The following is a 22749-nucleotide window of genomic DNA, read 5'->3' on the forward strand; positions in this document are numbered from 1 at the left end:
ACTATATTCAAGGAGCTGTCATCAAGAAATTATACCCAAGGAATCTCACCTGGACCTGACCTCACTGAGATCCTGAACCTCAAGCCTGAGCCTGATGCCATTAAGGGATGAAACTTTGGGAGACTTTGTGGGGAGGGTGAGTGATTTTTTTGCATGTGGGAAGGATGTGAATTGTGCAGCCAGAACAGACGGTGGCAGATTGTTTTTCTAAAAAAGGTCACAGCAATATTTCTGGTCCTACATGCTCTTTAAGAACTTTACCGTTCCAAATGAAGAGGCAGAATCTGTTTTCCCTTCTTTGAATGTGAATGAGACTTTGACGAAAAAAAAAAAAGTGGCAAGAGTGGTGCTGTGTGACTTCTGGGTTTGGTCATAAAAGACTACATGACTTCCCCTTGGCTTTCTCTTCTCTCTTCCTCTCTTTTCTCCTTTTCCTCCCCTTCCTCTGCCATTCCCCTCCCCCTGGGACATGGACAGGTTCATGTGGGTGTCAGCTGAGTCTCCCAGTCAATGGCTATTATCAACTGCTTGACATGTAATGGCAAAGGCCTTCAGATGATACCAGTCCCAGCCTGAGGCCCCAGACATCCTGGAACAGAGATAAGCTGACCCTGCTTTGCCCAGTCTTAATTCCTGGCCCAAAGAAACTATGAGCATCATAAATGATTGTTTTATGCCACTAAGTTCTGTGCTAATTTGTTACACAGTCATAATAACTGAAAACCCAACATTGAGAAGCTTGGTGGAAGATAAGGAACCTATAAATACTGAAAAGACATAGCAAGATAAGTAAAAGGTGAACCAAAAGAGTAGAATATTTGAAGAACAGAATGGTCAACTGTGTCAATACTACTGAGAAGTCAAACAAGATAAGGGAAAAATTAGATATTGAATTTAATAACATGTAAATGAATCATCACTGACTGGGTGCCAAGACAATTCAATGGGGAAAAAAATAGTACTTTCTACAAATGGTGCTGGGACAACTGGATATCCACACACAAAATAATCAAGTTAGTGTCTTTCCTTACACCGTATACAAAAATTTACTCAAAATGGATCATAGACCTAATTATAAGAGCTAAAACTATAAAAATCTTAAAAGAAAACACAGCAGTAAAACCTCATGACCTTGGATTAGGCGATGGCTTTCCTAAATATGACACCAAAAATACAAGCAGCAAAAGTAAAAAAGAGTTAAACTGAACTACATCAAAATTAAAAACTTTTATGCCGGACTTCCCTGGTGGCGCAGTGGTTGGGAATCCACCTACCAATGCTGGGGACACAGGTTCAAGCCCTGGTTGGGGAAGATCCCACATGCCGCAGAGCAGCTAAGCCCGTGCGCCACAACTACTTAGCCTGCGCTCTAGAGACTGTGAGCCCCAACTACTGAAGCCCGTGCACTCTAGGGCCCGTGCTCCACAACAAGAGAAGCCACCGCAATGAGAAGCCTGAGCACCACAATGAAGAGCAGGCCCCGCTTGTCGCAACCAGAGAAAGCCCGCACGCAGCAACGGAAGACCCAATGCAGCCAAAAAATAAAATAAATAAAATAACACTATAGAAATATGAAAAAAAAAGAATTGTAGTGGTAAGTGGTAGTACTTGGGCATATAACCTAAAAGGACGGAGCGTTGTAATCTGAGAACAGGATACTTGTATGATTTTGGAGCTGGTGCAATTTTTGTGATAACAAGGTTTAGGTGGGACCAAGAAAGTGAGTGGTTTAGAAAGAGATAAAATTAAAATGTTTACATTCTAAGTCCCCAAGGGGAAAAAAAAACTTAGAAAATTCTGTTTATCATTCATCAGTATTTTTCAGATTGTACATTAAGATCCATTAGTGGGTAAATCAATTTATGAATTGTGAGCATTTTTTTAAAAAAAGGAAATAGAATAAGGTACATGAGGTAAAGCTAAGTACTCCAGATATATATTAAGTAAGTATATACTGAATCCTGATTATGATGAAAAAAAATTTTGAAGGTTACTACCGTTTAACAATTATGAAATAAATTGATGGCATCCCTTGAAATCCAAATGCTTTATAAACAATATTACCATTTCTCCTTTCATGCTAAGTTAACCGAATTTTTCTTGATGAGTCAAAATCTTCCTTCATAGACCTAAACTCTTTGTCAGCATTGCTTGTCTTTACCTTTCATCATGCTTTATTTTGATTAACTGGACACATCCAGATATTTTGCCCAAGTGGACTTTTAGTATATAGTTATAACATTTACTTGGTCCCTTTGTTGTTTTAAAATTTATGTTTAAAAAACTCTGAAAACCTTTATTGCAACCTTGTTCCCAAGAGTTCCCCACAGAAAGGATATCTTTTGTATAATTATTAAACTATCTGGATCTCGGTTCACCTCAAGGTAAGAATGTGAAAACTTTAGAGAATAAGGCAAGAACCATTAGTCTCATTAAGGTGTCATCTGCAATGCATTTTTAGTCACAGTTAATGTAATTTTTTACTTTTTGTCAGACAGAAGGAAAATATTTTCAGTGAAGTAAGGAGGAGGATTAGCTGACGAATAGCTAGAGATAAAACATCAAGCTAGACACCTCACCCACATCAGCTATTCCTACGTGTCAAAAAGCTACAACACTTAGCATGAATAAGTTCTTATGGTTTTGACTCTGATTGAAAGTGATTATTTCTGAAAAATCAGAATTGCAAATATATTTTAAAACCTAGTCACATCAGAGAATATTTGATCAACTCAAATAAAAGCTTATCGTTAAAGCTTGTCATTTCTAAGAGAACTACTGAGAGAAACTAACATGATAATAACATAGCAAACTGCTTTCTTTCATCATTTCATACAATACTTGAAAGATCCCTATACAGCAGGTTTTAGAGTTTTAAAGTTTGGCAAATGTATTACATAGCAAATATCAGAGGAGGGCCAGTAATCAAGGCAATCTGGGGAACTGGGATTACAAATGTTACTATGTTGAGAACATTGCTGAAGAAGAGTATGATTAGAAATTTTTTAACTTTTGCAGTATGTGTCATTTTGGGGGACTGGCTCTTTTAAAATCAAATTAATCTTCTAAGGCCCTTCAAATATAGTCTTTTGCTATTTACTTATATTAACAGATATTTCTAAGTGCTTATTACCATTCCTATCTTCAAGCAATTCACATCCTGCAAACAAAAGGAAATATATTTTTATACATACCAATTTGTTACTTTCTTGTTTGTTTTGGGAATACAAGTACAGACTTTATATAGTCAGAGATAAAAATAAAATCTTTAGTTTATGTCTAAGTCATATACAAACTATATGCATAAACACCTTTTGAACAACGTTGAGATATCATTAGGGATCTGGTTAGTTTTAAATTTTATTTATTTGTTTATTTTTAATTAATTAATTAATTTTTGGTTGTGTTGGGTCTTCATTCCTACACGCGGGCTTTCTTTAGTTGCAGTGAGCAGGGGGGCTACTCTTCATTGAAGTGTGTGGGCTTCTCATTGCTGTGGCTTCTCTTGTGGAGCACGGGATCTAGGCGCACAGGCTTCAATAGTTGTGGCACACCAGCTTCAGTAGTTGTGGCTTGCAGGCTCTAGAGCGCAGGCTCAGTAGTTGTGGCGCATGGGCTTAGTTGCTCTGTGGCATGTGGGATCTTCCTGGACCAGCGATCGAACCCATGTCCCCTGCACTGGCAGGCAGTTCTTAACTACTGTGCCACCAGGGAATTCCCTGGTTAGTTTTAATTTTTAAGTTTAGTCACATACATTAAAAAATTCCACTTCACGGGAATTCCGTGGCGGTCCAGTGGTTGGGACTCCTTGCTCTCATTTCCAAGGGTCCAGGTGAGGGCCTGGGTTCAACCCCTGGTCAGGGAATTAGGATCCCACAGTGCAAAAAAAAAGAAAAAAAAAAAAAGAAAAAAAATTCCACTTCATTAAAGCTATTTGTCAATGACTACATGAATGTATATTTGGATTTCTGTGTATACTGACTTTTTCAATGTTATGTATTGTGAAGCAGAAATCCAGCTCTATTAAACTTCATACACTGAACTCTGTAAACAAAGCACAGGGTCTTGCTTTAAGCTAACAATAGTTCTTCAGACATACAAAATAAAACTCAGATTCATAAATGTTCTGACTCTTCTTCCCTGCTGCTCATATTGGCTAGTGTCATCTTTATCCTCAGACTATTTATCTGAGTAGGTCAGTCTCGACTCCTCAATTCTATTTCAGAAATAACCACAACCCAAAACATGCTTGGAGGAAGATTTTGAATTATAAAAATACAGTTGTATCCTAGTGACCTTGAACAGTTCAGTACTTATCAATGTTTGTACTATTTTATTTTAATCAGTATTTTCCCAAATTAGTCCTTTAAAAAGCCATACAGTATATCTGAGAGCAGTATTTAAGGATGAGGTGGATGTTAAATCATTGTTACAGACTGAAAGTTTGCCCCCCCCACCCAGATTCATATGTTGAAATTCTAATCCCCAATGTAATGGTATTTGGAGGTGGAACCTTCGAGAGGTAATTAGGTGATGAGGGTGGAGCCCTCATGAATGAGATTAGTGCCCTTATGAAAAAGAGACTCATGAGAGCTCCCTTGCCCCTTCCACCAGGTGAGGACACAAGGATAAGACAATTATCTATAAGCCAGAAAGCATGCCCTCACTAGATACCAAATCTGCCCGGGCTTTGATCTTGGACTTCCCAGCCTCCAGAAATGTAAGAAATAATTTTCTGTTGTTTATAAGCCTTCCAGTCTATGGTAATTTGTTAAAGCAGACCAAATAGACTAAGACAATCATTATGGAACTACTCAAATCATTATCATAATTAGTGGAGCACAGAGAAGGAAAACTTCAGTACTGAGTATGTTCATGTCTTTTGCTCTAGATGAGCACTGATTTCTTTAGATTTCATAACAGGACCAAGTCATAGGAGAATCCCTAGCATTACTTTCACCTAATGTGCTTGCAAGAATTTTTTTAAGTGATGAAGAATAATTAGGGATCACTATTGACTTTGAAGCCTGGAAATAAACACAAGCGAGACCTAAAGTTTCTGCCAACTTATTTAATTGCTATTCAACTAACTTGTTGGAGACAGGTTATAGCATAAATATAAGGAGTTAGAAAGCTGGGTTCTAATTCTAGCTGGGTTACCTGAAAAAAGACTTTTAAATTCTCTGGATTTTAGTTCCTCAATAGAAAAATTAAGAAATTGAAATAAAATAACTCTAAAGTCTCTTCCAGGTTTAAAATTCTAATTCTATGATTCTATTCCAATAAGGTTTTGAATTTGTAAGATGGGACAAAGGCAGTATAAAGGTATAAGTTAACACACTTCAGATCCAAACACGTTTTTATATACACCAGCAGAATGGAAATAAATTCCATATATTCCTTTTGTAAGCAATATGGGGATATTCTGCTTTATGTACTAGTGTCTACTTAAAAGCTGAATGTATATTTATTTTGATAAATATAATCAGTCCTTGCAGTGAATCTACCAGTTAGGAAAGAATCCCTCAGATTTTATATATTAAAAGAAACATGACATAAACGTCGTATAAAATAATATTGTTACCAACTGGTTATGAAACTTTATATTTCAAACAAAAGAGTACTATTTCTTCCCTCTTTAAAAATATTTATTTACAAAAGCTTTTTCTTTCTCCAGTCTATAGGTTGACATGAGTCCAATCCAATTTTTCCATTAGAGAAAAGGAAAGGAGTCAGACTGGAATTGAATATGAAAGCTGGCTCTCTTTCAGCACTGTATTTTGCCATCTTGGTATAAAACAGGAACCAATAGATAAATAGATTATTCTAGCATAAAACATTTAATTTTCATTTCTTTTCAAATATCATGGGTGGGTAAGTTTTGTTAGATGGACAGGATAGTATTTTAGTCAGATCTTTTTTCTAACTTGTTAGTATCTTCCACATACATATTAAGACAATACACATTTTAAGACTGCAAACTGAATTCTTGTTATAAACCAAGCCAGGAAGCATTTTCCTCACAATGCCAAACCTACACAAATCACTAAAGACATTATTAGAGAAATTAGAGGTTTAAAAGTACATCCTTCCTGACACTGGCAATGTGGGCGTCAGCACAGCACCCACAGCTGTGTTTCAGCAGTCTTGGCATAGCATTCCTAAGGTAATAAAAATTCTTGAAGGTGGGCAGTTTCCGTCAATTAACTCTGAGAGAAACTCATCTGGAGCAGCCTCACCTCAGCCCACATATCACGATGATGCTGTCTACTCAATATGCCCTTGCTAGGGTGACAACATGTAAATGTTAAATTTCTGATCACTCCCCTCCCCCAAGTTAATCATATGTATTCTAAATCTAGAATACACCTTAAATTAAAATAAAGAAGGCAAATTCTCCACCAGACTTGGTATTCTTTTTCTTAGTGGACCAAATGGAGTTAAACTCAGGGTTGAATTTTTTCCTCTTTAAGCTATTTTCTTTCTTTCTATAGCAGCCTCCAGGAACGCCACCTGGAGTCAGGTGATTATAATGCCCACACATCACAGATTCTCTTAGTTAGCCTTGTTGAATATAAATAATGCCAACTACCAAATGACCGGCTCCTGAAGTGCTGGGTTTGGGGTTCTTACAACAGAAATTTCATTCCCTACTGTTGCTATCAGTGTACTCTTAACAATCATTTGTTCACTCTGACCAGGTTGATATTCAAGCATAGCCAACAGGATCTTAAGTTTTCTGTGAATGGCAACCTAGATGTTACACATTTACCAAAGATCAAACTACCACTAGTGTCATAAGACCACAAAAAGAAGAGAGCTTAGCAGTAACTCTTTTTTGTCATTATTCTTCCATGACCAAAAGGAATTAAACTGCACAAGTTAACTGAAACTTGTCAACATCACCAATGTACCTTCCTGTTGCTAACTCCTACAGTCTGTTCTCAGATATGACTCACTTAGAAGCATCTGACTGCTGATTATTCCCTCTACTTTGATACACTCCCTTCTCTAGGTTTCCAGAACATCACACTCTCCTATGTCACTCACAGGATTCTGTCTTCTCAATCTCATTTGATGGTTCTTTCTCTTCTTCCTGCCCTTGGAATTATTCTTAACGTGTTGTAAGTCTTTTCTTTTCCTTTTTTGCATAGGCTTCATCAATTTCTTGTATACAGTATGCATTTCTTATTTATGTTTATCATTTATTTTATGACTGCATTCTTTCTCCCACTAGACTGTAGATATTTTTGTCTACTTTTGGTCATTGATGTCTGATGCTCAGATCAGTGCCTGGCACACAGTGATCAATAAGTATTTGCTGAATAAATAAACTTCTGTCTTTCTGATTTATATCAATATATACTTAAGCCATTCCCTAACTTCTTAGAATGAAAGTTCCTTGAGAGGAGAAAATCAATACATTTACCTAAGAGTATGTCACATAACATGATGTTGAGTTCTTACACGTAGGCTATGAAACTTGGGCTAGTATTAGTAAACAGGTGATAACCATTGGCAAACAGGAACTATGATCATATTTACACTTTTGTTGTCAACTCAAGTAACTGGTTTATGCTATCTCTAGTCCCTTTTACTAAGAGATAATGTATTCAAAAATTTAAAACATGTATGGCTTTTTAGTAGGAACTTTAATTCAACCAATATTTTTAAACCATTGACCAGTTTTAAGAAAGCAGGGGCTTCCAAACCCCCTAGGCTGTTCAGACAGCTATGCAGGGCCCCAGCCCAACAACCAGGAGGCCAGCAGCAGCCCCATGTACCTCTTGGGTTGCACAGTCAACCTGCCCTCCAGTGGGTGCACAGCCACTGCACAAGACACAGCCTCACGGCCAACCCGACTAGGGGCCAGCCCTGCCTACCAGTGGACCTACAGCAGTCAGCTCATCACAACATAAGGGACCATGCAGCCCACATAGGGAGCACACCTAGGGCATGTAACTCTGGTAACCAGAGGGGAGTGTGCTGTGGGGCCCCACAGGATGTCTCCTGAAAAAGGCCACTTCTCCAAGATCAGGAAACGTAATCAATTGACCTAACACATAAAAATAAACAGATAATTGGGCAAAATGAGGAGACAGAGGAATATGTTCCAAACAATGGAACAAGACAAAAACTTCAGAAAAAGAACTAAATGTGGAGATAAGCAATCTGCCCAATAAAGAGTTCAAGGTACTGATCATAAGGATGCTCACCAAATGTGGAAGAAGAATGGATGAACACAGTGAGAATTTCAACAAAGAGAAAATATAAAGAAGAACCAAACAGAGCTGAAGAATACAATAACTGAAATTTTAAAATACACTAGAAGTAATCAATGGTAGATCAGATTATACAGAGGAATGGATCAGCAATCTGGAAAACAGAGTAGTAGAAATCACCCAAAGTCAACAGAAAAAAGAATTTTAAAGAAAGCAGGATAGTTTAAGAAACCTCTGAGACAACATCAAGCATAATAACATTCACATTACATAGGTCCCAGAAGGAGAGGAGAGAGGGAAAGGGGCAGAGAAATTATTTGAAGAAATAATAGCTGAAAACTTCCCTGACCTGGGAAAGGAAACAGACATCCAGTTCCAGGAAGCACAGAGAAGCCCAAACAAGATGAACCCAGAGAGATTTATACCAAGACACATTATAATGAAAATGGCAAAAATTAAAGAGAAAGAGAAAATCTTAAAAGCAGCAAGAGAAAAGCAACTAGTGAGGTATTAGGGAACTCCCATGAGACTATCAGCTGACCTTTTAGCAGACACTTTGCAGGCCAGAAGGGAGTGACATGATATATTTCAAAGAGATATAAGAGGAAAAAACTCACCAAGAATACTCTACCCGACAAGGTTATCATTCAGATTTGAAGCAGAGACAAAAAGTTTTACAAACAAAAGCTAAAAATGTTTAGCACCATTAAACCAGCTTTAAGAGAAATGTTCAAGGGACTTCTCTAAGCAGGAAAGAAAAGGCCACAACTAGAAATATCAAAATTATGAAAAGAAAAATCTCACTAGTAAAGGCAAACATACAGTAAAGGTAGTAGATCAATCACTTATGTAGCTCATAGGAAGGTTAAAGGACAAAAGTAGTAAAACCATCTATATCTACAAGTAGTTAAGGGATATACAAAACAACAAGATGTGAAATATAACATGAAAAACATTAAATGTGGGGACTTCCCTGGTGGCGCAGTGGTTAAGAATCCGCCTGCCAATGCAGGGGACACGGGTTCGAGCCCTGGTCTGGGAAGATCCCACATGCCACGGAGCAACCAAACCCATGCGCCACAACTACTGAGCCTGCGCTCTAGAGCCCACGAGCCGCAACTACTGAACTCGCATGCCACAGCTACTGAATCCCGCGTGCCTAGAGCCCTTGCTCCGCAACAAGAGAAGCCACCACAATGAGAAGCCCCACACTGCAACGAAGAGTAGCCCCCACTTGCCGCAACTACAGAAAGCCCACACACAGCAACAAGGACCCAACACAGCCAAAACCAAATAATAATAAATTAATTAATTAATTAAAACAAAAAACATTAAATGTGGTGAGGGGAATAAAAATGTAGGGTGTTTAGAATGCCTTTGAACTTAAGAGATAATCAACTTAAAATAATCATTCATACATACATACATATCTATCTATCTATCTATCTATATATCTATATATATATATATATATATATACTGTTATATACGAACCTCATGGTAACCACAAACCAAAAACCTAGAATAGATACATATAGAAAAAACAGAAAGGAATCCAAACAAATCACTAAACATAATCATCAAATCACAGGGGAATAGAGCAAAAGAAGAAGAAAGGAACAGAGAAGAACTACAAAAACAAACAGAAAACAATTAAAATGGCAATAAGTACATACATATCAGTAATTATTTTAAGTGTAAATAGACTAAATGCTCCAATCAAAAGACAAAGAGTGGCTGAATGGATAACAAGACCCATATATACACTGCCTACAAGGACTCGTTTCTGGTCTAAAGACACACAAAGACAGGCCCAGGGCTGGTTGCCCAGGTGGCAGGCAGCTGGGTGCCACCATCTCGCCATACAGTGGGAGCTGTGTGCCTGGCTCCCATGTCCTGCAGCCATGTTGCCTTGCACCCTCCCCTCAGGGAGGTCCTGCCCTGGTCTGGGCTCAATGAGGCAAGGGCTGGAGCCCGGCAGTGGCAGGGCAGCCCAAGGCCCGAGACGGTGATCTTTCGTGCAGCTGTAAATTAACTCCAACTGAGAGGGCAAGGGGGAGAAGCACGCTGTCTCCTGCCACAGGTTTCCCCCTAAAGGACTCAAAATGTCTGATCCAGTTATTAAAGGCTGTTCAGAAGGATAACTGGACCCCCACTAAGTAGTCTTTCCACAGTAGTGAACACTTCACCAAAGAAAGCTTCTCCACGAGGCTGGAGGATAAGCACTGACTGCTCAAGATCATGGCCATGGCTTCCGTCTTCCACCTGACTGAGAAGAAGGGAGCTGGAGGCCATGGATGCACCAGGAGAAAGGATACCAGAAAGGCCTCAGGGGGCTTGAGGGGACATGTGAATGAAGCAGACAGGAAAGGAGCTGCAGGGTCATCAACATCCTCAAGTGAAAACCCAGTGGTCAAGCTGGAGTCCTGCAAGTTGAAGTGAGCTGCATTGTAGGGTAAAACTGCACCCAGGGCCACCCCAGAAGCCACCAGTCAGAAACTGGTGCAGCAGCCTCTGGAAGTACTCCAGAAGCCAATCTGGCTAGCGCAGCATTAGACAGCCAGGGAGAAGCAAACATGTCTGCTGTAGATGCTGGCAATCAGAACACCACCTCCCCTGATGGGGGCCTGGTAGATAAGAGTGGCATTTCCATGGATGACTTTATCCCCCCAGTATCTGGGGCTTGCAAATTTACTGGCTCACTTCATTCTTACAGTTTCTCCTCCAAGCACGCTGGAAAGAGGCTATCTGTCCCCTGAGAGCCTGTTGACCAAAAGAGGCTGAAGAGAGACATGGAGACTGACTGCAGCAAAACCAGCCTGGGGCCCAACAAGGGCTTGGCACAGAGCCCCACAAGTTTGTCCCTCACAGCAACGCCTCAGAAGCCCTCCCAGAGCCCCTCCACCCCTCCAACAGATGTTACCCTGAAGCCAGGCACAGAAGCTGTGCTAAGTGAGCACAGGGACACGAGGCCCCTGGCTCATCAAGGAGATCATCCTGTCAGCACTGGGGGCCTACAAATTCGTCAGTTTGTTGCAGTCCTGCTGCTTCTCATCCTGGCAGAACAAGAATAAAGTGTGCGTCCTATGGGAGCAGGAGGAGAAGAACAGCAAGCTAAAGACCCTGCGACACAGGGTCAGCTGCTTGGACAGCCAGGCGTGCAAGCTGCAGGAGAAGCTGGACCAGCTGAAGACAGTAAGCTGCCCCTACCTGAGCAGGCGGCTGTCCCCTTAGCCCCCACCCTGTGGTCAGTACCAGGGCCTTGAGGCTCCCACAATGCCTGGTTATTATGGGGCGGGGTTCTTGCTGATGGCCTCTGAGCACTTCTATGTGTTGCATGCTCCCTGCTGTCTCTGCAGAGGCTATGATAGTAGCTGTACCTTGTAGAAGAGGAGCCCAGGTTGGTGAGCTTACCTCACTCACTCCAGGGCACACTCAAGAGGCATCTTAGGAATGGGGGTTTAGCTAGTGAGAAAGAAGGCATTTCATGTCAGCTGGGAAAGCCAGAACTACTCAATGAATGGTTGACAATTGGTTTTCCACTTGAACGGGGGAAATCCCTTTGTATTGCACATCTCACACAAACATAAAATCCTAATGAATTAGGATCTAAATGTAAAATAAAATAGACATAGTGAACTATCAGAAAAATTATAGGAGACTCAAAATCATGTGGAGGTTTTTTCATTCATGTTCTAATTAATATCCTTGAAGTTAAATAATTTTGAACATCAATAATAATTTCTTTAAAATAAAAAAGAAATACACAGAGTGAAAGTGAGGGGATGGAAAAAGTTAATCCATGCAAATGGAAACAAAAAGAAAGCTGGAGTAGCAATACTTGTATTTAAAAAGTAGCCTTTAAAACAAAGCTATAACAAAGACAAAGAATGGCATTACATAATGATAAGTGATCAATCCAACAAGAAGATATAGCAATTGTAAATATATATGTACCCAACATAGAAGCATCTAAATACATAAAGTAAATATTAACAAACATATAGGGAGAAAGTGACAGTAATACATTGGATACACAGTGATCCAAAATCTACGGGATGCAACAAAAGCAGTTCTAAAAGGGAAGTCTAGTGATACAAGCCTACCTCAGGAAACATGAAAAATCTCAAAAAAGCATTCTAAACTTACATCTAAAGAAACGACAATAAGAACAAAGGAAACTCAAAGTTAGTAGAAGGAAAGAAATTATAAAGATCAGAGCAGAAGTAAATGGAACAGAGACTAAGAAAAGATTGATGAAACTAAGAGCTGGTTCTTTAAAAATATAAACAAAATTGATAAACCTTAAGCCAGACTCATCAAGAAAAAAGAGGCTCAAATTAAAAAAATCAGAAATTAAAAAGGAGAAGTTACAACTGACACCAGAGAAATACAGAGGATCATAAGAGATTACTATGAACAATGACATGCCAATAAATTTGTCATCCTAGAAGAAATGGGTGAATTCCTAGAAACATACAATCTTGAAGACTGAATCAGAAAGAAATAGAAAATATGGACAGACCTTACTAGTTACAATTACTAGTAACAAAATTAAATCAGTTTAAAAAAAAAAATCCTGACAAATAAATGTCCAGGACCAGATAGCTTCACAGGTGAATTCTACCAAACATTTAGAGAAGAGTTAACACCTATCTTTCTCAAACTATTCCAAAAATTTGAAGAGGAAGGAATGCTTCCAAACTCATTCTATAAGGTTAGCATTACCCTGGCACTAAAACCAGACACCACAAAAAATGAAAATTAGAGGCCAATATCACTGATAAACATAGAAGCAAAAATCCTCAACAAAATATTAGCAAACTGAATTCAACAACACATTAAAAGGATCATACACCATGATCAAGTAGGATTTATCCCAGGGATGCAAGGATGGTTCAATATACACAAATCAATCAATGTGATACACCACATTAACAAACTGAAGAATAAAAATCATATGATCATCTCAACAGATGCAGAAAAGTTTCTGACAAAATTCATCATCCATTTGTGATTAAAAAAAAAAAAACTCATCAAAGTAGGTAAAGAGAAAATATAGCTCAATATAATAGAGGCCAACAGTTACAAACCCACAGCCAACATCACAGTCAATGATGAAAACCTGAAAGCATTTCCTCTAAGATCAGGAACAAGACAAGAATGCCCATTGCCCCCACTTTTATTCAACATAGTATTGGAAGTCCTAGCCACAGAAGTCAAACAAGCAAAAGAAATAAAATAAATCCAAATTGGAAAGGAAGAAGTAATACTGTCACTATTTGCAGATGGCTTGATACTACATATAGAAAATCGTAAAGCCGCCACTAAAATACACTAAGTCCCCTACATACGCATGAGTTCTGTTCCAAGAGCACAGTCATAAGTCCAATTTGTTCATAAGTCCAACAAAGTTAGCCTAGGTACCCAACTAACACAATCGGCTATATAGTACTGTACTGTAATAGGTTTCTAATACTTTTCACACAAATAATACATAAAAAATAAACACAAAAAATAAAGAAAACACTTTTAATCTTATAGTACAGTACCTTGAAAGGCACAGTAGTACAGTACAACAGCTGGCATCCAGGGGCTGGCATCGAGTGAACAGGCAGGAAGAGTTACTGGCTGGAGGAGGGAGAAGAGGTGGGAGATGGTGGAGCTGAAGGATCGTCAGCAATAGGAGATGGAGGGCAAGCTGCAGTTTCACTCACACCTGACGTTGATGGCACAGGTTCTGGTTCCTTGCTGGATTCAATTCTATCTACCCTCCTGAAAAAATGATCCAGTGATGTCTGGGTAGTAGCTCTTTTTTTCTCGTCATAGATGACACAGTAGCACTGGATTGCATTCTGAACGGCGGCTGCAACCCTCATGTACCGTTCTACGTTTGGGTCCTGTGCCTCTAAAACTAACAGTGCCTGGTCAAATAAAGAAAATCCCCTTGTCATTTCCTGCATCGTGAATCTCTTCGGTTCTTCAGTTACTACTTCTTCCTCTTGTCTCTCCTAGTCCTTTCTCTGGGCCTCCAGTTCCATCAGGTCTTCATTAGTAAGCTCCTCGTGTTGCGCAGCGAGGAGTTCAATGAAGTTGTCCTCTTGCAGATCTAGCTCCAGCTTCTCACTGAGGGTCACTAAGTTGCTGAAGACCATGTTCACATCTTTGAAAGTTTGCAACTTGAAGGTTCATATGTAGGGGACTTACTGTATACAAAGCACTCATACAACTCAACACCAACAAAAACAAACAACCTGACTAGACAATGGACAGAGGGCCTGAATAGACATTTTTCCAAATAAGACATACTGATAGCCAACAGACACGTGGAAAGATGCTCAACATCACTAATCATCAAGGAAATATAAATCAAAACCACAAAGGGATACCATTTCACACCTGTCAGAATGGCTATCATCAAAAAGACCACGAATAACAAGTGTTGGTGAGGATGTGGAGAAAAGGGAATCTTCGTGTACTGTTGGTGGGATTGTAAAATGGTACAACTATAGAAAACAGTATGATGGTTCCTCAAAAAATTAAATATAGAACTGCTATATGATCCAGCAATTTCACTTCTGGGTATATTCCTTTAAAAAGTATGAGTTTGGGGCTTCCCTGGTGGCACAGTGGTTGAGAATCTGCCTGCCAATGCAGAGGACATGGGTTCAAGCCCTGGTCTGGGAAGGTCCCACATGCCACAGAGCAACTAGGCCCACGAGCCACACTACTGAGCCTGCGCGTCTGGAGCCTGTGCTCCGCAACAAGAGAGGCCGCGACAGTGAGAGGCGCGTGCACTGCGATGAAGAGTGGCCCCCACTCGCCGCAACTAGAGAAAGCCCTCCCACAGCAACGAAGACCCAACACAGCCAGAAATAAATAAATAAATAATTTTTTAAAAAAGTATGAATTTGAAAACACATATATACCCCCGAAATTCACTGTAGCACTTTTTACAATAGCCAAGATATGGAAGCAACCTAAGTGTCTGTCAATAGACGAATGCATAAAGAAGATGTGGTGTATATATACAATGGAATATTATTACTCAGCCATAAAAAAATGAAATTTTGCCATTGCGACAACATGAATGGATGTAGAGGGTATTATGCTCAGGAAATAAGTCAAACAGAGAAAGACAAACACTGTATGATCTCAATTATATGTGGAATCTAAAAAACAAAAAACAAAAAAATGAAAACAGACTCATAGATACAGAGAACAGCCAGGTGGTTGCCAGAGGGGAGGGGTGGGGGTGGAGAACAAAATAGGTGGAGAAGATAAACAGGTAAAAACCTTCAGTTATAAAATAAATAAGCCGTGGAGATGTAATACAGAGCATAAGGAATACTCTTCAATAGTACTGTAATAACTTTGTATGGGGACAGATGGGTGCTAGACTTACTGTGGTGATCATTTCATAATGTATGCGAATGTCAAATCTCTGTAGTACACCTGAAACTAACATAATATTATATATCCAACTATATATATATTTTTAAAAACAGGGGCTTTACTAAGATGAAACACAATTATTCTTTGAAACACAACCAGAAATAGAACCCTGTTTAATGATTCTACTAATCCACATCACTATTTCTAGATATTACTTTAGGTCATAAGCTGTTACATATACATTCTGAATACAATATTGATATAAAAAAATGATATTTTCATGAAAAATGATAAAAGTAGCTACAATTTTTTGAGTTCTTATTACCTGCCAGCTAATGTACTAAATTCTTTACATCTTTTATCTCTTTTAATTCTCACAGTAACACTGTTAAATAGGGCGTTTCTGAAATTCTTAACTGAAGAAATTGATGATTACAGAGGTTAAAGTGGAGCCACATTTTAAATCCAGGTGTAAGTCTTGAAAGCTATATTGTAAACCTCTAACGGTGTAATTGTTTACCCCAGGAACACATGTGATAATAATCAGATTCTACTGATTAAGAAAACAGAGATACAAGATAATATGCTAAAAGTTGTATAGCTAATCAACAACATGGTGGCTACAAGAATCATATTTCGTGAATTCCAGTCCCTTAACCTAGTTTTCCCATGAACATAGCTTATGTATTTATTCATTTATTTCATTAACTTTAATTAAAGAGTAATACATTCCAGTTTTTGAAAAAAAAAGTCAAAGAATACAGAAATACTTAAAGTAAAAAGTAAAGGTGAAAATGATCAGTTTGCTAAATCCTTCTAGACTTTTTTTCTAAGTGTTTACAGACAAACAGAAGAATATAGCTTTGTTTTGGATTTATTGTAGTATAAATGAAATGATATATGTACTATTACAAAATGTACTTTTCCCTTAGCAATGTGTTTTACGGAACTTTCCATGCCAATGAATGCACACACACACAAACACAAAACTTATTTTAAGTTGCTACAGTTTCTCTATCAATGACAGATTATTTATAATTTTTAATACTATAGACAATGCTTCAGTGAACATCATTACATCCCGTTTTGTGCACACTGCACAGATATATAATCCATTATTTGTTAAATTACTTGAAGTTTTATCAAAATACTGCAATCATATATATACTTATTAAAGTAAAGTTGAACTAAAAGACTCGTGATGAAAGACCGAAAACCCTTACCCACTGTTCTCTATGCTGCAGAGGATACCAGCGTCAACTTTTCTAGCCATTCTCCTGTTTCCATATTTCTAAGTAAAATCTTTATACTGATATTTCTTTTCTTATATAACATGAGCATACATTTCTTTAAAATTTTAAAAATTTGTTTATTTTATTCATTTTTGGCTGCGTTGGGTCTTTGTTGCTGTGCGCAGGTTTTCTATAGTTGTGGCAAGCGGGGCCTACTCTTCATTGTGGTGCACAGGCTTCTCATTGCAGTGGCTTGGCTTCTCTTGTTGCGGAGCACGGGCTCTAGGCGCGTGGGCTTCAGTAGTTGTGGCACGTGCGCTCAGTAGTTGTGGCTCGCGGGATCTAGAGCGCCGGCTCAGTAGTTGCGGTGCATGGGCACTGTTGCTCCGCAGCATGTGGGATCTTCCCAGACCAGGGCTTGAACCCGTGTCCCCTGCATTGGCAGGCGGATTCTTAACCACTGCACCACCAGGGAAGCCCTATATTGATATTTCTTAATTTATCAATATTAGACATCAGATATATTATCTTCTTCCCATGGTAGAGGAGGTGTTAGTTCTTCTTGATTTATCAATATTAGCCATATGTTTTCTCCATAGTGAAGATTTACTGATTCTTCTCACAAACCCAACTCCCCTCCCCGCCAATTTTTGGTTAAATCAGTAAGTTTTAAGATATTCCAGGGACTTCCCTGGTGGCGCGGTGGATAAGAATCCGCCTGCGAATGCAGGGGACACGGGTTCAATCCCTGGTCCAGGAAGATCCCACATGCCACAGAGCAATTAAGCCCGTGCACCACAACTACTGAGTCTGTGCTCTAGAGCCTGTGTGCCACAACTGCTGAAGCCCCTGCGCCTAGAGCCTGTACTCCGCGACAAGAGAAGCCACCGCAATGAGAAGCCCACGCACCACAACGAAGAGAGTAGCCCCTGCTTGCCGCAACTAAAGAAAGCCCACATGCAGCAACGAAGACCCAACGCAGCCATAATAAATAAATTTATATATTTTAAAAAACTCTTTAAACTATTCCAGGTATACAAATAGCGTGAATTTCTGAAGCATATACTAAGATCACAACTCCTTTCTTGTACAACTTTTTTCCCTAGAGTTGATGACTGCCTCACTTTTTCCCATTTGCTTTGTTTTCAACATACCTATCAATAATTTTTTCCAAATGCTCCAATAACATTTTGGCACACGATTCAATGATATTTTCCATATGTTCAAGCAAATCAGTTTCTATTTTTTCTCCTGAAAAACACCCTGGACTCTACAGCCTTGCTGTACAAATGACACCCTGGGACTCTCTTATGGAGCTCTTCTGTGTTTGGTTTCCCATTTCCTAGATCCCTCATCTTCTTTTCTTATCAACTAGCTTTTCAGATTTTGCTAGAGTACATCCTCTGTCGTTTTACAACTTTCTACTATCTCCCCCCCTTATCCTCCCAATGCTTTTGAGTCATATAATATCTATATATCAGAGTTTATAATATATAAATTCTGTCCTAGAATAGTAAGCCCCCCATTAATCCTATGGATTCAATGCTCATATCAAGTCTTTTGCTATATTTTCATCACTTGATTACGTAAAATGTGTGCTCCAGTAGTTTCTCAAGAAGGCATTAGGGAAATTATATTTTCTGAGTTTTTGCATGGTTAAAAATGTTGCCTTTTCACCTGAACAACACTTTTAGATATAAAATTCTTAGGTCACACTTTCCGTCCTTGAGGACTTTACAGATCTTGCTCTTCTGTCTTCTGACACTGCTTTACTGTCTTCTGAACTTTTCTGAGAATTCTGAAGCCAATTTGAATCTTTCTCCCCATCATGTTTATTCTTTTACTCTGGAGTCATTAAAAAAAATATTTTTTGCAGTCCAATAACATTACTAGATTATGCCTTAACGTTAATTGTTCTATGTAAATTCTTCCTGGCTCATCATGTGCCCTGTCAATCTATAGATTCAAACCTGCATTTATTTTGAGCAGTTTCTTTGAAAAATACCTGTAAATATTATATTGTATTACTTGAGTTTTATTCTTCAGGGACAATTATTCTCCTTTACCCATGTGCCACATCTAACACTGGTTCTTTATTCCTTTTAGACATGTGGTTAAGTTCCATTTCATTTTGTTCATTTTTTCTCAATTTTACCCTCCATGTACCTTACTGTGTTTTCCAGAAGTGTCTATTTTTTCCTGCTTCCAATATGCCCCTCATTTCATTGACAATTTAATTTTTCTCTTCCACTTATTCTTCGAGCTGTTAGCTAAACTTCACCTTTTGCACTAACCCTTCCTTGACCTATCTCTGCTTTGAGTTCTAGTTTTTTTTGTTTTTTTTTTTGTGGTATGCGGGCCTCCCTCTGCTGCGGCCTCTCCCGTTGCGGAGCACAGGCTCCGGACGCGCAGGCTCAGCGGCCATGGCTCACGGGCCCAGCCGCTCCGCGGCATGTGGGATCCTCCCGGACCGGGGCGCGAACCCGGTTCCCCTGCATCGGTAGGCGGACGCGCAACCACTGCGCCACCAGGGAAGCCCCTGAGTTCTAGTTTTATCAAAGAACTTGCAAGATTAATTTTTAAAAATTATCATTCAAGACAATATATCTTATTGCAACTTTCATCAGGAATATTTTTCAATTGCCATTTATTTTTATTTTTGTTTACATTAACTTTTAATTTTTTTAATTTTTATTTATTTATTTTGCCATGCTGCACGGCATGCGCGATCTTAGTTCCCTGAGCAGGGATCGAACCTATGCCCCCTGCAGTGGCAGCACAGGGTCCCAACCATTGGACTACCAGGGAAGTCCCTACTTCAACTTTCTAAAATTGTAATCTCTTTATATACAATCCCTGCTGGTTCCTTTATGATAATACTCTATAAATGAAGTACGTTTTTCCTGGACCAGCTCTTCATAAGAGGTTAATGTAGCTCACAATGAAGTTCCTGAGGACCCAAGGTTGTGTGAGGGAGTTATTTTATTCTTGACTTCTCCCTAGCCAACAAAGCTGCTAATAATACAGAGTCTCTTGGGACTTCCCTGGTTGCGCAGAGGTTAAGAATCCGCCTGCCAATGCAGGGGACACGGGTTTGAGCCCTGGTCCGGGAAGATCCCACATGCCGTGGAGCAACTAAGCCAGTGAGCCACAACTACTGACGCCTGTGCACCTAGAGCCCGTGCTCTGCAACGAGAAGCCACGACAATGAGAAGCCCGCGCACCGCAACTTAGAGTAGCCCCGGCTCGCCGCAACTAGAGAAAGCCCACACACAGCAACAAAGACCCACACAGCCAAAAATAAAAACAAATAAATTTTTTAAAAATATGGTGTATTTCCAATTCCTCATTTAGCTTATCCTCTTTTCTTTCTTGGTGCCAAACTAGGTATTGAGAAGTCCCTGCTGGTAGCCTGTGAAAGGTTCCAAAATTATTTTTGCCCCTCCAAAGAATACGACTTTTGGAGCGTACACCTTTACTGTCTTTCACTGAGATCTTCAGATGAAAGCATTCTATCTCATCATTTTCTGAAACCCATTTGGTCTTTGTTGCATTTGGTAGCCCTTAATTTTCTGATTTGGTGTTAACAGATATATCCTACTCTTACTGAAGGTGGAGTTTGCATTTTTCTTTTTGTTCATCCTCCTCCTTTTTCCTGGCGATTTTTTAGAGAAGCAGAAAATGTCATTGTTATTCTACTATATTAAAGGCTGTAATGAGCGCTAATTTTTTTTTATCACTCTCTGAACTGCTTTTCAGACAGAGTGCTCATTACTCTCATAATACTGAGGCACATGCATTAAGTCTATCTTGATTCTTGAGTATGGCAAACAAGACAAAATAATACTTTCTTGAAGGAGTGCGTATTCAATGAGTTGAATCAAATACGTTCAACTATGAAGCATAATAAATTAGGGAAAGAAATGATTCCAGAAGGAAAATTGATGTGTGAGAAAAATCTGTAATTCTAAACTCCGATTCTATGCTACTTAATTTATGCTATGACCCTGTATTAGGCATTTTGCCCTCAGATTCTTCTCTGTAAACTTAAAATCTTTAGTTATTTGTTGCATGTATTTTGGATGGAATGTAGAGATCCTGTTCAAATATAAATTTATAGCAATTGAGTAATATTGAGAGTAAATATCAAATCAACCAAAATTTATGAAGTGTTTACAATTACCTTTTATTCTCCTTCCTGCACTCTAAATTATTCCAATAAGCCCAAGGAAAACTGAAGCCAGGCAAAATCTGTAGCAGGTTGTAGATTCCTTCCTTCTAGTCTGTACAGCTAACATATCTGCAAAACCAACTGCATTCACCAGAATTTAAATAAATCACCAAGGAGAAAAAGCTGTAATTTACTTTCCTACTTTACTTTAATCCACATGATTATATAGAAATTCCAACAAATAGTCTTGCAAATAGCTGCTTTTTTTTTTTAAATATATTTATTTATTTATTTATTTGGTTGCCCTGGGTCTTAGTTGCGGCAGGCAGGCTCCTTGGTTGCTGCCCACAGGCTCCTTAGTTGCAGCTTGCCAACTCCTTAGTTGCGGCACATGGGTTCCTTAGTTGTGGCAAGGAAACTCTTAGTTGCGGCATGCATGTGGGATCTAGTTCCCTGACCAGGGATTGAATCCAGGCCCCCTGCACTGGGAGTGTGGAGTCTTAACCACTGCCCCACCAGGGAAGTCCCGTACTTGGTTCTTATAAATTGTGATCGAACCTCAAATAAATTCTTAGGACAGAGGTAGGAAGAAATTTTCCTGATACTGAAAATAATGACAATTTATCCCATTAAGACCTTCCAAACTTACCAGAATTTGAAATGATGAGTTGAGATTAGATAAGTTAATTTCTCAATGACATATATAAACAAAATAACATGGTAACATAAATAAATCCAGCAGTGCTTCATATTAATTTCGTGAAAACTTACATCCAGCCAGAAACATAATAAGTAACTTAACTTTCAAAGGTAATTGCTTATATTGCTTCACTCTGTGAAGTAAATAAGGAAGCAATTGCTTTTGAGGGTATTAAATGCTTTTTGCTTTCTCAGTATTCTATGATGAAAATTTTCAAATGTACAGAAAAGTTGAAAGAATTTTACAGTAACTATTCAGAATCTCATCACTTAGATTCTTCCATTAATATTTTGCTACCCATCTATTTACTGATCAATCCATCAATTCATCTTATTTTTTATGTGTTTTAAAGCAACATGCTGATATCAGTATACTTCCCCTTAAATATTTTAATATGCATATTACTAACTAGAATTCAATATTTGTTCTAGCAAAACTTACATACAATAAAATACACAAATCTTGTATGTATTTTCACTGAACTTCAATAAGTGCATGTACCTATGTAACTCTCCTACAAAGCTACAGGACATCATCAGTACTCAAGAAAGTTCCTTCATGCTCCTTTTCAGTTATTTTCCACCCCCAGCTTCCCACTGTTCTCACTTTTCACACCACAGATTAGTTGCATCTCTTCTTGAACTTAATATAAACAGACTCATAAAACCATGTACTTTTTAATGTAAGTCTTCTTTCACTCAGCAAAATGTTTTTGAGATTCATCCATATTATTGTGTATTGACAGTCCATTCCTTTTTATTGCTGAGAAGTTTTCCATTGTGTTAATATACTGCAGTTTATGAAAGAAATTGAAGATGACACAAACAGATGGAAAGATATACTGTGTTGATGGATTAGAAGAATTAATACTACTAAAATGACCATACTACTCATGGCAATCTACAGATTCAATGCAATCCCTACCGAAAATACCAAGGGCATTTTTCACAGAACTAGAATAAGTAATTTTAAAATTTGTATGGAAACACAAAAGACCCTGACGAGTCAAAACAATCTTGAGAAAGAAGA

The 22749-nt window shown here is 38.7% G+C and overlaps 1 protein-coding gene and 1 pseudogene across 1 annotated transcript in view; one reads left to right on the top strand and one right to left on the bottom strand.

The window, feature by feature from the left end:
• Nucleotides 1-22749, bottom strand: part of PPM1E (protein phosphatase, Mg2+/Mn2+ dependent 1E) — a 202805-nt gene that overhangs the window by 27250 nt on the left and 152806 nt on the right. The window lies entirely within an intron of this gene.
• Nucleotides 1145-11456, top strand: LOC129392779 (peroxynitrite isomerase THAP4-like; annotated as a pseudogene).

This window comes from Physeter macrocephalus, chromosome 14, assembly GCF_002837175.3.
Source record: "Physeter macrocephalus isolate SW-GA chromosome 14, ASM283717v5, whole genome shotgun sequence".
Lineage (NCBI taxonomy): Eukaryota > Metazoa > Chordata > Mammalia > Artiodactyla > Physeteridae > Physeter > Physeter macrocephalus.